The sequence below is a fragment of the Oncorhynchus nerka genome, linkage group LG13, assembly GCF_034236695.1.
Source record: "Oncorhynchus nerka isolate Pitt River linkage group LG13, Oner_Uvic_2.0, whole genome shotgun sequence".
Taxonomy (NCBI): domain Eukaryota; kingdom Metazoa; phylum Chordata; class Actinopteri; order Salmoniformes; family Salmonidae; genus Oncorhynchus; species Oncorhynchus nerka.
This window is the reverse complement of record NC_088408.1, coordinates 5,341,919-5,359,323: the sequence shown is the minus strand read 5'-3', so window position 1 is coordinate 5,359,323 and position 17,405 is coordinate 5,341,919. Positions and strand designations below refer to the sequence as shown.

Here is a 17,405-nt window from a genome sequence, read left to right as displayed (position 1 = left end):
AGAATGCTTGTCACCTGCAGAACTCATTCAGTATAGTAAAGATACAGAATGGTTGTCTCCTGCAGAACTCATTCAGTATATTGAAGAGACAGAATGGTTGTCTCCTGCAGAACTCATTCAGTATAATGAAGAGACAGAATGGTTGTCTCCTGCAGAACTCATTCAGTAGGGTGAAGAGACAGAATGGTTGCCTCTTGCAGAACTCATTCAGTAGGGTGAAGAGACAGAATGGTTGTCTCCTGCAGAACTCATTCAGTATAATGAAGAGACAGAATGGTTGTCTCTTGCAGAACTCATTCAGTATAATGAAGAGACAGAATGGTTGTCTCCTGCAGAACTCATTCAATATAGTGAAGAGACAGAATGGTTGTCTCCTGCAGAACTCATTCAGTAGTGTGAAAAGACAGAATGGTTGTCTCTTGCAGAACTCATTCAGTATAGTGAAGAGACAGAATGGTTGTCTCCTGCAGAACTCATTCAGTATAATGAAGAGACAGAATGGTTGTCTCTTGCAGAACTCATTCAGTATAATGAAGAGACAGAATGGTTGTGTCCTGCAGAACTCATTCAGTAGTGTGAAGAGACAGAATGGTTGTCTCTTGCAGAACTCATTCAGTATAGTGAAGAGACAGAATGGTTGTCTCCTGCAGAACTCATTCAGTAGTGTGAAGAGACAGAATGGTTGTCTCTTGCAGAACTCATTCAGTATAGTGAAGAGACAGAATGGTTGTCTCCTGCAGAACTTATTCAGTATAGTGAAGAGACAGAATGGTTGTCTCCTGCAGAACTCATTCAGTAGTGTGAAAAGACAGAATGGTTGTCTCTTGCAGAACTCATTCAGTATAATGAAGAGACAGAATGGTTGTCTCTTGCAGAACTCATTCAGTAGTGTGAAAAGACAGAATGGTTGTCTCCTGCAGAACTCATTCAGTATAGTGAAGAGACAGAATGGTTGTCTCCTGCAGAACTCATTCAGTAGTGTGAAAAGACAGAATGGTTGTCTCTTGCAGAACTCATTCAGTATAATGAAGAGACAGAATGGTTTTATCTTGCAGAACTCATTCAGTAGTGTGAAGAGACAGAATGGTTGTCTCCTGCAGAACTCATTCAGTATAATGAAGAGACAGAATGATTGTCTCCTGCAGAACTCATTCAGTAGTGTGAAGAGACAGAATGGTTGTCTCTTGCAGAACTCATTCAGTATAGTGAAGAGACAGAATGGTTGTCTCCTGCAGAACTCATTCAGTATAATTAAGAGACAGAATGGTTGTCTCCTGCAGAACTCATTCAATATAGTGAAGAGACAGAATGGTTGTCTCCTGCAGAACTCATTCAGTATAGTGAAGAGACAGAATGATTGTCTCCTGCAGAACTCATTCAGTATAATGAAGAGACAGAATGATTGTCTCCTGCAGAACTCATTCAGTATAGTGAAGAGACAGAATGGTTGTCTCCTGCAGAACTTTTTCAGTATAATGAAGAGACAGAATGGTTGTCTCTTGCAGAACTCATTCAGTATAATGAAGAGACAGAATGGTTGTCTCTTGCAGAACTCATTCAGTATATTGAAGAGACAGAATGGTTGTCTCCTGCAGAACTCATTCAGTATAATGAAGAGACAGAATGGTTGTCTCCTGCAGAACTCATTCAGTAGGGTGAAGAGACAGAATGGTTACCTCTTGCAGAACTCATTCAGTAGGGTGAAGAGACAGAATGGTTGTCTCCTGCAGAACTCATTCAGTATAATGAAGAGACAGAATGGTTGTCTCTTGCAGAACTCATTCAGTATAATGAAGAGACAGAATGGTTGTCTCCTGCAGAACTCATTCAGTAGGGTGAAGAGACAGAATGGTTACCTCTTGCAGAACTCATTCAGTAGGGTGAAGAGACAGAAATGCAGAACTCATTCAGTCTCTCCTGCAGAACTCATTCAGTATAATGAAGAGACAGAATGGTTGTCTCTTGCAGAACTCATTCAGTATAATGAAGAGACAGAATGGTTGTCTCCTGCAGAACTCATTCAGTCGTGTGAAGAGACAGAATGGTTGTCTCTTGCAGAACTCATTCAGTATAGTGAAGAGACAGAATGGTTGTCTCCTGCAGAACTCATTCAGTAGTGTGAAGAGACAGAATGGTTGTCTCCTGCAGAACTCATTCAGTAGTGTGAAGAGACAGAACTCAGAACTCATTCAGTATAGTGAAGAGACAGAATGGTTGTCTCCTGCAGAACTCATTCAGTAGTGTGAAGAGACAGAATGGTTGTCTCCTGCAGAACTCATTCAGTATAGTGAAGAGACAGAATGGTTGTCTCCTGCAGAACTCATTCAGTAGTGTGAAAAGACAGAATGGTTGTCTCTTGCAGAACTCATTCAGTATAGTGAAGAGACAGAATGGTTGTCTCCTGCAGAACTCATTCAGTATAGTGAAGAGACAGAATGGTTGTCTCCTGCAGAACTCATTCAGTAGTGTGAAAAGACAGAATGGTTGTCTCTTGCAGAACTCATTCAGTATAATGAAGAGACAGAATGGTTGTCTCTTGCAGAACTCATTCAGTAGTGTGAAAAGACAGAATGGTTGTCTCCTGCAGAACTCATTCAGTATAGTGAAGAGACAGAATGGTTGTCTCCTGCAGAACTCATTCAGTAGTGTGAAAAGACAGAATGGTTGTCTCTTGCAGAACTCATTCAGTATAGTGAAGAGACAGAATGGTTGTCTCCTGCAGAACTCATTCTGAAGAGACAGAATGGTTGTCTCCTGCAGAACTCATTCAGTGAAGAGACAGAAGTTGTGCAGAACTCATTCAGTAGAGACAGAATGGTTGTCTCCTGCAGAACTCATTCAGTATAGTGAAGAGACAGAATGGTTGTCTCCTGCAGAACTCATTCAGTAGTGTGAAAAGACAGAATGGTTGTCTCTTGCAGAACTCATTCAGTATAGTGAAGAGACAGAATGGTTGTCTCCTGCAGAACTCATTCAGTATAGTGAAGAGACAGAATGGTTGTCTCCTGCAGAACTCATTCAGTAGTGTGAAAAGACAGAATGGTTGTCTCTTGCAGAACTCATTCAGTATAATGAAGAGACAGAATGGTTGTCTCTTGCAGAACTCATTCAGTAGTGTGAAAAGACAGAATGGTTGTCTCCTGCAGAACTCATTCAGTATAGTGAAGAGACAGAATGGTTGTCTCCTGCAGAACTCATTCAGTAGTGTGAAAAGACAGAATGGTTGTCTCTTGCAGAACTCATTCAGTATAATGAAGAGACAGAATGGTTGTCTCCTGCAGAACTCATTCAGTAGTGTGAAGAGACAGAATGGTTGTCTCCTGCAGAACTCATTCAGTATAGTGAAGAGACAGAATGGTTGTCTCCTGCAGAACTCATTCAGTATGAAGAGACAGAATGGTTGTCTCCTGCAGTACTCATTCAGTATAGTGAAGAGACAGAATGGTTGTCTCCTGCAGAACTCATTCAGTATAGTGAAGAGACAGAATGGTTGTCTCCTGCAGAACTCATTCAGTAGTGTGAAGAGACAGAATGGTTGTCTCCTGCAGAACTCATTCAGTATAGTGAAGAGACAGAATGGTTGTCTCTTGCAGAACTCATTCAGTATAGTGAAGAGACAGAATAGTTGTCTCTTGCAGAACTCATTCAGTATAGTGAAGAGACAGAATGGTTGTCTCCTGCAGAACTCATTCAGTATAATGAAGAGACAGAATGGTTGTCTCCTGCAGAACTCATTCAGTAGTGTGAAAAGACAGAATGGTTGTCTCTTGCAGAACTCATTCAGTATATTGAAGAGACAGAATGGTTGTCTCCTGCAGAACTCATTCAGTATAGTGAAGAGACAGAATGGTTGTCTCCTGCAGAACTCATTCAGTAGTGTGAAAAGACAGAATGGTTGTCTCCTGCAGAACTCATTCAGTATAGTGAAGAGACAGAATGGTTGTCTCCTGCAGAACTCATTCAGTAGTGTGAAAAGACAGAATGGTTGTCTCTTGCAGAACTCATTCAGTATAATGAAGAGACAGAATGGTTGTCTCCTGCAGAACTCATTCAGTAGTGTGAAGAGACAGAATGGTTGTCTCCTGCAGAACTCATTCAGTATAGTGAAGAGACAGAATGGTTGTCTCCTGCAGAACTCATTCAGTATGAAGAGACAGAATGGTTGTCTCCTGCAGTACTCATTCAGTATAGTGAAGAGACAGAATGGTTGTCTCCTGCAGAACTCATTCAGTATAGTGAAGAGACAGAATGGTTGTCTCTTGCAGAACTCATTCAGTATAGTGAAGAGACAGAATAGTTGTCTCTTGCAGAACTCATTCAGTATAGTGAAGAGACAGAATGGTTGTCTCCTGCAGAACTCATTCAGTATAATGAAGAGACAGAATGGTTGTCTCCTGCAGAACTCATTCAGTAGTGTGAAAAGACAGAATGGTTGTCTCTTGCAGAACTCATTCAGTATATTGAAGAGACAGAATGGTTGTCTCCTGCAGAACTCATTCAGTATAGTGAAGAGACAGAATGGTTGTCTCCTGCAGAACTCATTCAGTAGTGTGAAAAGACAGAATGGTTGTCTCTTGCAGAACTCATTCAGTATAATGAAGAGACAGAATGGTTTTCTCTTGCAGAACTCATTCAGTAGTGTGAAAAGACAGAATGGTTGTCTCCTGCAGAACTCATTCAGTATAATGAAGAGACAGAATGATTGTCTCCTGCAGAACTCATTCAGTATAGTGAAGAGACAGAATGGTTGTCTCCTGCAGAACTCATTCAGTATAGTGAAGAGACAGAATGGTTGTCTCCTGCAGAACTCATTCAGTAGTGTGAAGAGACAGAATGGTTGTCTCCTGCAGAACTCATTCAGTATAGTGAAGAGACAGAATGGTTGTCTCTTGCAGAACTCATTCAGCATAGTGAAGAGACAGAATGGTTGTCTCTTGCAGAACTCATTCAGTATAGTGAAGAGACAGAATGGTTGTCTCCTGCAGAACTCATTCAGTATAATGAAGAGACAGAATGATTGTCTCCTGCAGAACTCATTCAGTATAATGAAGAGACAGAATGGTTGTCTCTTGCAGAACTCATTCAGTATAGTGAAGAGACAGAATGGTTGTCTCCTGCAGAACTCATTCAGTATAATGAAGAGACAGAATGATTGTCTCCTGCAGAACTCATTCAGTAGTGTGAAGAGACAGAATGGTTGTCTCCTGCAGAACTCATTCAGTAGGGTCAAGAGACAGAATGGTTGTCTCTTGCAGAACTCATTCAGTAGTGTGAAGAGACAGAATGGTTGTCTCCTGCAGAACTCATTCAGTATAGTGAAGAGACAGAATGGTTGTCTCCTGCAGAACTCATTCAGTATAGTGAAGAGACAGAATGGTTGTCTCCTGCAGAACTCATTCAGTAGTGTGAAGAGACAGAATGGTTGTCTCCTGCAGAACTCATTCAGTATAATGAAGAGACAGAATGGTTGTCTCCTGCAGAACTCATTCAGTATAATGAAGAGACAGAATGGTTGTCTCCTGCAGAACTCATTCAGTATAGTGAAGAGACAGAGATCAATATAGACGCCGTAGTCTGACAGAAAACAAACCTTGTCCATTAAATCCACATCAGTCCGTGTAAATGAAGAGGAAGAAACAGATTCAAGAAGGATTTTCAAGCCTTGAGACAAACAAGACATGTTTTTTTTATTAGTATTTAATAGTATTTAATAGTATTTTTAAGCCTTGAGACATGGATTGTATATGTGTGCCATTCAGAGGGTGAACGGGCAAGACAAAATATTTAAGTGCCTTTGAACGGGGTATGGTGGTAGGTGCCGGGCACAACGGTTTGAGTGTGTCAAGAACTGCAACGCTGCTGGGTTTTTCACGCTCAACAGTTTCCCGTGTGTATCAGGAATCATTCACCACCCAAAGGACATCCACCCAACTTGACACAACTGTGGGAAGCATTGGAGTCAACATGGGCCAGCATCCCTGTGGACACCTTGACACCTTGTAGTCCATCGCTGTACGAATTGAGGCTGTTCTGAGGGAGGGCAAAAGGGGGTGCAACTCAATATATTAGGACGGCGTTCCTAATATTTGGTACACTCAGAGTAGATCAACAAATGTACACCTGGGTTGGCTTAAAATACCTTTTTTCTTAATTGTTCACAATCTAGTATCCTGCGATAGTTCACTCCTGTTGTGCATTCAGCATGAGGGAAGCTCCCTCCATTCTTAAACAGTCACCTCTGACACCTCCACCTAGAGTCACCTCTCCACTGATGTGATTAAAAATGGCTGCCGCAAAATGACTGCTGTGTATCACACCCTGCTTTTTGCAACTGCTGTGAACATCTGGTAAAGTACTAAACCAATCCATTGTAAAAAAAAATATATAAAAAAAATGCCATAAAAAAAAAAAATGACCTCAAAATGGCCTCCTGAGGTGCTGCTGACAATAACATTCCATTGCACTTGTTTAATGTTCAGGTTAGGCATTTAGTATACACCCTCTTCAAATCAAATCAAATGTATTTATTTATATAGCCCTTCGTACATCAGCTGATATCTCAAAGTGCTGTACAGAAACCCAGCCTAAAACCCCAAACAGCAAGCAATGCAGGTGTAGAAGCACGGTGGCTAGGAAAAACTCCCTAGAAAGGCCAAAACCTAGGAAGAAACCTAGAGAGGAACCAGGCTATGTGGGGTGGCCAGTCCTCTTCTGGCTGTGCCGGGTGGAGATTATAACAGAACATGGCCAAGATGTTCAAATGTTCATAAATGACCAGCAGGAGATTATAACAGAATATGGCCAAGATGTTCAAATGTTCATAAATGACCAGCATGGTCCAATAATACCTTTCTATTAAAGATGCTATTAGATTGGAGATGATCTCCTCACCTTTCACTTTGATAACACGTTCATAAAGACGAGGAAAAAACTAAATCACACTTGATTATCTCATCTGGCCCCTCGAGATGTCATGGCTGATGATCTTGATTATCTCATCTGGCCCTTCGAGATGTCATGGCTGATGATCTTGATTATCTCATCTGGCCCCTCGAGATGTCATGGCTGATGATCTTGATTATCTCATCTGGCCCCACAAGATGTCATGGCTGATGATCTTGATTATCTCATCTGGCCCCACGAGATGTCATGGCTGACGATCTTGATTATCTCTTCTGGCCCCACGAGATGTCATGGCTGATGATCTTGGGTCCCAGAAGGAGTGAGGGGAGGGAATTGCAAACAACGTCCTCCGACCTGGTAGAGGTCAGGAACGAAGACAGCCTTATCTATTGTAGTTTGTGACACAAATAGCACCCCTATCCCCTATGTAGTGCACTTCTTTAGACCAGTGACCGTAGAGCTGGTCGACTTTCCTGCAGCCGAACGATGATGATGTGGGCTCTCGTCCAAAGTAGTGCACTGTTTGGTGAATAACTGCTATTTGTGGCACTAGTTCACCACGAGTCTTTTCCTCTTCTGCTCATGCCCAGATCATCCATATTGTCAACATCAAGGGCACATCCACACATTATTTCACCTTGTCAGCTCGGCTCTCCTCTAGGTTACCTGTCAGCTCGGCTCTCCACTAGGTTACCTGTCAGCTCGGCTCTCCTCTAGGTTACCTGTCAGCTCGGCTCTCCACTAGGTTACCTGTCAGCTCGGCTCTCCACTAGCTCTCCTCTAGGTTACCTGCCAGCTCGGCTCTCCTCCAGGTTACCTGTCAGCTCGGCTCTCCTCTAGGTTACCTGTCAGCTCGGCTCTCCACTAGGTTACCTGTCAGCTCGGCTCTCCACTAGGTTACCTGCCAGCTCGGCTCTCCTCTAGGTTACCTGCCAGCTCGGCTCTCCTCTAGGTTAACTGTCAGCTCGGCTCTCCACTAGGTTACCTGTCAGCTCGGCTCTCCACTAGGTTACCTGTCAGCTCGGCTCTCCACTAGGTTACCTGTCAGCTCGGCTCTCCTCTAGGTTAACTGTCAGCTCGGCTCTCCACTAGGTTACCTGTCAGCTCGGCTCTCCACTAGGTTACCTGTCAGCTCGGCTCTCCACTAGGTTACCTGTCAGCTCGGCTCTCCTCTAGGTTACCTGTCAGCTCGGCTCTCCACTAGGTTACCTGGTTACCTGTTCAGCTCGGCTCTCCACTAGGTTACCTGTCAGCTCGGCTCTCCTCTAGGTTACCTGTCAGCTAGGTTACCGGCTCTCCACTAGGTTACCTGTCAGCTCGGCTCTCCACTAGGTTACCTGTCAGCTCGGCTCTCCACTAGGTTACCTGTTACCTGTCAGCTCGGCTCTCCACTAGGTTACCTGTCAGCTCGGCTCTCCTCTAGGTTACCTGTCAGCTCGGCTCTCCACTAGGTTACCTGTCAGCTCGGCTCTCCACTAGGTTACCTGTCAGCTCGGCTCTCCACTAGGTTACCTGTCAGCTCGGCTCTCCACTAGGTTACCTGTCAGCTCGGCTCTCCACTAGGTTACCTGTCAGCTCGGCTCTCCACTAGGTTACCTGTCAGCTCGGCTCTCCACTAGGTTACCTGTCAGCTCGGCTCTCCACTAGGTTACCTGTCACTAGGTTACCTGTCAGGCTCTCCTCTAGGTTACCTGTCCTCTAGGTTACCTGGCTCTCCACTAGGTTACCTGTCAGCTCGGCTCTCCACTAGGTTACCTGTCAGCTCGGCTCTCCACTAGGTTACCTGTCAGCTCGGCTCTCCACTAGGTTACCTGTCAGCTCGGCTCTCCACTAGGTTACCTGTCAGCTCGGCTCTCCTCTAGGTTAACTGTCAGCTCGGCTCTCCACTAGGTTACCTGTCAGCTCGGCTCTCCTCTAGGTTACCTGTCAGCTCGGCTCTCCACTAGGTTACCTGTCAGCTCGGCTCTCCTCTAGGTTACCTGTCAGCTCGGCTCTCCACTAGGTTACCTGTCAGCTCGGCTCTCCACTAGGTTACCTGTCAGCTCGGCTCTCCTCTAGGTTACCTGTCAGCTCGGCTCTCCACTAGGTTACCTGTCAGCTCGGCTCTCCACTAGGTTACCTGTCAGCTCGGCTCTCCACTAGGTTACCTGTCAGCTCGGCTCTCCACTAGGTTACCTGTCAGCTCGGCTCTCCACTAGGTTACCTGTCAGCTCGGCTCTCCACTAGGTTACCTGTCAGCTCGGCTCTCCACTAGGTTACCTGTCAGCTCGGCTCTCCTCTAGGTTAACTGTCAGCTCGGCTCTCCTCTAGGTTACCTGTCAGCTCGGCTCTCCTCTAGGTTACCTGTCAGCTCGGCTCTCCTCTAGGTTACCTGTCAGCTCGGCTCTCCTCTAGGTTACCTGTCAGCTCGGCTCTCCACTAGGTTACCTGTCAGCTCGGCTCTCCACTAGGTTACCTGTCAGCTCGGCTCTCCACTAGGTTACCTGTCAGCTCGGCTCTCCACTAGGTTACCTGTCAGCTCGGCTCTCCACTAGGTTACCTTGTCAGCTCGGCTCTCCACTAGGTTACCTTGTCAGCTCGGCTCTCCACTAGGTTACCTGCCACTACCTTGGCTGCAATGAACATCGAATAAATGGAACCAGTGAAAAGAGAACAGATTGCATTGTAACTGCATCTAATACATTCTATTGGTTTCACAGATAGTTAAAATTGCGCAATTTTTGTTTTTACAACTTATTTTATACCATGTCTTTTCTTCAACAAAAATGTTGTTCTTTTGACAGCAACATTTGGTCTTTACTGAACCAATGATCAATGAGGCCATTCCCTCAACCTCTTTTGAGTTCTTCTCCCAACAATCTTAACTTTTGCTGCCCTGCAGGTCATAGGTCATAGGTCATAGGTCATCGCTGTGTGCAACAGATAGTCTCAGATTTACACTACTAAGCATCTGCACCAGGCACGAAGTTTAGATTACTATTTCAGGAAGGGATTTAACACCAACACGACTATCTGTACTGGTAAGGAATTTAACACAGAGACACCAATACAACTATCTGTATTAGTAAGGGATTTAACACAGAGACAACTATCTGTACTAGTAAGGGATTTAACACCAACACGACTATCTGTACTGGTAAGGAATTTAACACAGAGACACCAATACAACTATCTGTATTAGTAAGGGATTTAACACAGAGACAACTATCTGTACTAGTAAGGGATTTAACACCAATACAACTATCTGTATTAGTAAGGGATTTAACACAGAGACAACTATCTGTACTAGTAAGGAATTTAACACAGAGACAACTATCTGTACTAGTAAGGGATTTAACACCAAGACAACTATCTGTACTAGTAAGGGATTTAACACCAAGACAACTATCTGTATTAGTAAGGGATTTAACACCAACACAACTATCTGTACTAGTAAGGGATTTAACACAGAGACAACTATCTGTATTAGTAAGGGATTTAACACCAACACAACTATCTGTACTAGTAAGGGATTTAACACAGAGACAACTATCTGTACTAGTAAGGGATTTAACACCAAGACAACTATCTGTACTAGTAAGGGATTTAACACCAAGACAACTATCTGTACTAGTAAGGGATTTAACACCAAGACAACTATCGGTACTAGTAAGGGATTTAACACCAAGACAACTATCGGTACTAGTAAGGGATTTAACACCAAGACACCTATCTGTACTAGTAAGGGATTTAACACAGAGACACCAAGACAACTATCTGTATCCATACCTTCCCTAACATCTTTTTCTTTCTCCTTACATTTCCTTTAAATATTTTGTTCTATCTTCAATGTTTAATTCACTTTTTGAAAAAGACAGGTGCAAACTCTGGGCCCAAGTATTAGCGGTATCGATGCATCAGATGATAATACTTACGCTTCCAACACTCATGATAACCAATCTCGGGAGATAGGAGACCCAAACTGCTTGAAAAACCACAACGGCAGGTAGGTACCAACCTGATCAACCAGATCCCTACATATAGACTCCAAACATGACAACAAACCATCAGTCTGCACGCTGTGAGCAATACCAAAGCGATCAGAGGACAGAAGGAAGTGTCAAGTCTGAAGCACCACACCCCCCCCCCCTCCCATGCTCTCTCTCTCTCTCTCCTCCCCCCTCCCATGCTCTCTGCCCCCCCCCTCCCATGCTCTCTCTCACCTCCCTCCCCGTGAGGCCTCTCTCTACTGGCAGCTATCTGCTAATCAGTTCTCTCTCTCTCTTTCTCTCTCTCCCCCCCCTCCCATGCTCTCTTTCTCTCTCTCCCCCCTCCCATGCTCTCTCTCTCTTTCTCTCCCCCCTCCCATGCTCTCTCTCTCTTTCCCCCCTCCCATGCTCTCTCTCTCTTTCCCCCCCATGCTCTCTCTCTCTCCTCCCTCCCTGTGAGGTCTCTTCCGCTACCTGCTAATCTGGTTGTCGTGGGTTCGGACCAGGCTAAGGTTAGAACGGAAAGCCTCTCTAATCGCTAACCCTCAGATCGCTACCAAATCTGCTGAGGCTTTCGGCAGACACATGGCCAGGACTTCAGCATTGCATAATCCCAGGGGGAAACAAATTTAGCACGTTTTCAACGGTACGCCACAGGGAGTCAATGGATGACCAGGCATTATCCGGGGAAGCCAACCCCGTCCACGTGGGGTCTTGTGGGGTTATGCTGTTTCAGACTGATCTAGAGCTAGACAACCAACATTGCTCATCTGGACTGAAGGAGAGGGTGAGGGGCATTGGAAGTGAAATAATTGTCATCATGGGCATAAGTCATAAGGCCGTCTTCAGAAAGACTTCAGAGAGACTTCAGAAAGACTTCATATAGACTTCAGAGAGACTTCATATAGACTACAGAGAGACTTCATATAGACTACAGAGAGACTTCATATAGACTTCAGAGAGACTTCATATAGACTTCAGAGAAACTTCATATAGACTTCATATAGACTACAGAGAGACTTCCAAGAGACTTCATATAGACTTCAGGAGACTTCATATAGACTTCAGAGAGACTTCATATAGACTTCAGAGAGACTTCATATAGACTTCCAAGAGACTTCATATAGACTTCAGAGATACTTCATATAGATTTCAGAGATACTTCATATAGACTTCAGTGAGACTTCAGAGAGACTTCATATAGACTTCAGAGACTTCATATAGACTTCAGAGATACTTTGTATAGACTTCATATAGACTACAGAGATACTTTGTATAGACTTCGTAAAGACTTCATAGACTTCAGAGAGACTTTGTATAGACTTCATGTAGACTTTGTATAGACTTCGTATAGACTTCGTATAGACTTCATATAGACTTCGGAGAGACTTCGTAGACTTCAGAGAGACTTCATATAGACTTCAGACTGCCTGCTTTTGTTTTTAGTTTTTAAACGCAACAGAGACAAATCAAATGCTTACTTACGAGATCTTTCCCAGCAATGCAGTTAAAAAGTAAGAACATTTACAAATTTTAAAATAGTAACACAGTAAAATAACAATAATGAGGCTATATACATGCTATATACAAGGAGTACCGGTAATGAGTCAGTGTACTGGGGGGCGAGGTAGTTGGGGTTGGTGTACTGGGGGGCGAGGTAGCTGGGGTTGGTGATGGAGGTGATTCACATGTAGGTTTGGTTCGGTGATTGATTAGAGTACTATGTACATGTAGGTAGGGGGTGAAAAGCAGAATGTCCGGGTAGCCATTTAATTAACTGTTCAGCAGTCTTATGGCTTTGGAGAAGAAGCTGTTCAGGAGCTTTTTGGTCCCAGCCTAGGCGCTCCGATACCGCTTGTCGTGTGGTAGCAGAGAGAACAGACTGTGACTTAGGTGGCTGGAGTCTTTGACAATTTTTAAGGGCCTTCCTCTGACACCGCCTGGTATAGAGGTCCTGGATGGCAGGGAGCTCGGCCCCAGTGACGCACTGTGCCAAACGCACTACCCTCTGTAGCGCCTAAACAAGCAGTGACGCAGCCAATCAGGATGCTCTCGATGGTGTGCAGCTGTATACTTGTTTTTGAAGGATCTGAAGACCCATGCCAAATCTTTTCAGCCTCCTGAGGGGGGGAAGAGATGTTGTTGTGCCTTCTTCACGACTGTGTTGGTGTGTTTGGACCGTGATTGGTCCTTAGCGATGTGGAACACGACTGTGTTGGTGTGTTTGGACCGTGATTGGTCCTTAGCGATGTGGAACACGACTGTGTTGGTGTGTTTGGACCGTGATTGGTCCTTAGCGATGTGGAACACGACTGTGTTGGTGTGTTTGGACCGTGATTGGTCCTTAGCGATGTGGAACACGACTGTGTTGGTGTGTTTGGACCGTGATTGGTCCTTAGCACCGTGGAACTTGAAGAACTTGTAGCTCACAATTATTTGTTTATCAGAATCCATTCGGGTCCCCCTCCCTCTGTTGGCGGAGCTCTGATGGAGCCACACAAAATATGAAGTGGTTTTGTGGAAATATTCACATAAACTTCACCCACGTGCAAGTATTAAATATGGTTTGACAGGAAACTGTTGGCAGGGTAACAACAAAAAAGTCCAGTCATACTGCACAATAATTCAAAAAGACAATATGCGCAATATAACCTATTTTCACTATTAAAATGTACACTAATCCACAGACAGTTCCAAGGAAGTTTGTCCGGGGACTTGATTGATTGGCTGTGACCAGGTTCTGTAAATACTGGGCTTAACAACGACATGGTGGGAGGATTACCAGGATGCTTAGAAAGGACGTTCTAGTCATGGTGATACTGGGACAGGGGTCCTCGATCTCCTGTTCATTGATTTCTGATGATTCATGTATATATACACAAACACCTGATCTAAAAGCTTCAAGCAGATGACGGAGGTACAAATATGAAAATTAATGAATGTCCATCGTTCCTTTAGTCGTGAATAGACAGGGCCGGGCTCTCAATCTCTCCATATTTGATTTCTGATGATTCAGTCAGTATGAAAAGGGAGTGTACTTACTGTTCGAACAGGTGCTGGAGGTCTAAACATGAACGAATGTCCATCTACCCAATAGTGATGAATAGACAGGGGCTGAGCTCTCCATCGCTCCATCTCCGATTATACAAGTAGGCCTATGCAAAGGGGTAGTATATCGCCCTTACAGTGGCTAACATTGAGAGTTAAGTAACTGAATAAGTTATTCAACTAATTGAATAAGTAGACTAAATCTCATCCAATCAAGTCCTTGCATCACAGAAGTCAGTTAGCCTACATGTGATTAGCATACAGGTTTTACTGCTACAGTAATGCGCTGCTGAATCTACAATGGAGGAATCAAGTCCTTGCATCACAGACGTCAGTTAGCCTACATGTGATTAGCATACAGGTTTTACTGCTACAGTAATGTTAGCATACAGGTTTTACTGCTACAGTAATGTTAGCATACAGGTTTGACTGCTACAGTAATGTTGGCATACAGGTTTTACTGCTACAGTAATGTTAGCATACAGGTTTGACTGCTACAGTAATGTTAGCATACAGGTTTGACTGCTACAGTAATGTTAGCATACAGGTTTTACTGCTACAGTAATGTTAGCATACAGGTTTTACTGCTACAGTAATGTTAGCATACAGGTTTTACTGCTACAGTAATGTTAGCATACAGGTTTTACTGCTACAGTAATGTTAGCATACAGGTTTTACTGCTACAGTAATGTTAGCATACAGGTTTTACTGCTACAGTAATGTTAGCATACAGGTTTTACTGCTACAGTAATGTTAGCATACAGGTTTTACTGCTACAGTAATGTTAGCATACAGGTTTGACTGCTACAGTAATGTTAGCATACAGGTTTGACTGCTACAGTAATGTTAGCATACAGGTTTTACTGCTACAGTAATGTTAGCATACAGGTTTTACTGCTACAGTAATGTTAGCATACAGGTTTGACTGCTACAGTAATGTTAGCATACAGGTTTTACTGCTACAGTAATGTTAGCATACAGGTTTTACTGCTACAGTAATGTTAGCATACAGGTTTTACTGCTACAGTAATGTTAGCATACAGGTTTTACTGCTACAGTAATGTTAGCATACAGGTTTTACTGCTACAGTAATGTTAGCATACAGGTTTGACTGCTACAGTAATGTTAGCATACAGGTTTGACTGCTACAGTAATGTTAGCATACAGGTTTGACTGCTACAGTAATGTTAGCATACAGGTTTTACTGCTACAGTAATGTTAGCATACAGGTTTTACTGCTACAGTAATGTTAGCATACAGGTTTGACTGCTACAGTAATGTTAGCATACAGGTTTGACTGCTACAGTAATGTTAGCATACAGGTTTTACTGCTACAGTAATGTTAGCATACAGGTTTTACTGCTACAGTAATGTTAGCATACAGGTTTTACTGCTACAGTAAAGCGCTGCTGAATCCACAATTGAGGACGTCAGCCTCTGACTCGACAAGAGATTTACATTTTGGTGCTTTAGTGGATACTCTTATCCTGTGTCTTACAGTTAGTGCATTCAACTAAGCGTAAGGTAGAGTGAATATATAAATTTAAATTATTATATTAGTATATTATATTTTTATAATTATATTTTTTATAATTTTTAAAAAGAACACGGCCCAAAAAAAAGAAAATAACATTGAGTCATTGCTGTAAAACGTGACATACTGCTAGGCCCTCCAGCTCCTGCAGGAAGAAAAAACACCACAGAACGAAAGGGCTAGCAGGGACCACCCCTGTCCCGCTCCTTTCTGGTAGCTGTGTGTTTCTGCTAAGAGAAGATCACGTGCTTGATCGTCACCGGGCTGCCCACACCCACACCCACTCTCACTCCTTAACACAAACAAACTCTCAAAAAGATCTGCCTCCTGTCTCCTGTCTTAAGTAGCTTGTCCGGGTTGGCGTGGGGTTGGGGTGTGAGTGCGGGCTGCTCTGACTCATTGGAGACCCCTGTTGAGCCTCACTGGTTAGTCAAAGGGAACTGGTGATGATGTCATCCACCCACGTCCACTGAGAAGGCTTTCCTGAGCCAATCACAACGGAAATGGAAATGAGTGAGCAAGTTCCAGACATTCTAACCCTCTCACCATTACAACAACACGATGAGGGAGAAAGTGTTTAGAAACCTATTCTATTCTTATTTACAATAAAATTGACTCCAAAATGACACAATACATTATTTCCCATTAATTTATATTGGGCAAATGCAGCCAACATATTTTTAGAACACAAGCTTGATTGTAATCATTGCCTGCTTTAATACACATAAATGAATTTGTCCCAAAACTTTTGGTTCCCTAAAACGGGGGGGGGGGGGGGACTATGTACAAAAAAAATGCTGTAATCCCTAAATGGTCTAACATCACAGTCGTTGTATAATTTCAAATCCAAAGTGCTGGAGCACATAGCCAAAACAGCAACAGCAAAGTTCTGCAGGCTAGACAGCAACTAACAAAAATCAAGATCCCACAATCAAAGGTGGGAAAAAGGGCTGCCTAAGTATGATCCCCAATCAGAGACAACGATAGACAGCTGCCTCTGATTGGGAACCACACCCGGCGAACAAAGAAATAGAAAAAACTAGAATGCCCACCCAAATCACACCCCGACCTAACCAAATAGAGAAATAAAAAGGCTCTAAGGTCAGGGCGTGACACCATGATAGATTACGGAGATGTAATTTATAGATCAGCAAGTAAGGGTGCTCTCGAGCGGCTAGACGTTCTTTACCATTCGGCCATCAGATTTGTCACCAGTGCTACTTATAGGACACATCACTGCACTCTAGACTCCTCTGTAAACTGGTCATCTCTGTATACCCAACACAACACCCAAGGTCATTTTGTGGTGGATGGTGGTGGTTGCAGTAGGCCCCTATTTCAAGCAGCACTTTTCAAAACAGGCTATAAGAGATCAATTGAAAACTTTCAATTAAAATGAGTATTTTACATGTATGGTTACAGTTTATGCTTTATTATTAGGTTGAGTATAAATGAAATGTTCACTATCTCCGATTTTAGGTGAAACGGAAGAAAAAAGTGCGTTGTCAGAAGTGGGATTCGAACCCACGCCTCCAGAGGAGACTGCGACCTGAACGCAGCGCCTTAGACCGCTCGGCCATCCTGACTTCATAGAGTAAGTGTCAGTTTAATCGGATTTTAAAGGGTTATCTCGATAAAATCATCTATAGGATATTACTTAAATACAGATTTAGCAGCTAAACCTTGTTAAAATTGTTTAACACCAGCTTGCGTTAGCTTAGCTGCTATAGCATATCAATTTAGCATGCCATCTAACGAGTCATTTTAACAGGAGCTTCAGCTTGCCTGAACCACCGTGATGAATCCTTACTTTTGTCGTTGTGCATTTGTGATAAAAGGCAGCTTTCTGCTGGCTACCACATTAATTTGACTCAATAGATATGTCTAGCTTGTTGGTCAAATAAGGGGCAGTTGAGTGAACAACTCCTCCGTAGCCGTGGGGGACTCTCCTT

General features: G+C 43.5%; 1 non-coding gene across 1 annotated transcript; it reads right to left on the bottom strand.

Moving 5' to 3' along the window:
* Positions 1-16,956: 16,956 nt before the first annotated feature.
* trnal-cag (transfer RNA leucine (anticodon CAG)) lies at positions 16,957-17,039 on the bottom strand. Its single transcript has one exon. It is a non-coding gene; the product is annotated as a tRNA-Leu (tRNA).
* Between the last annotated feature and the right edge of the window lie 366 nt (positions 17,040-17,405).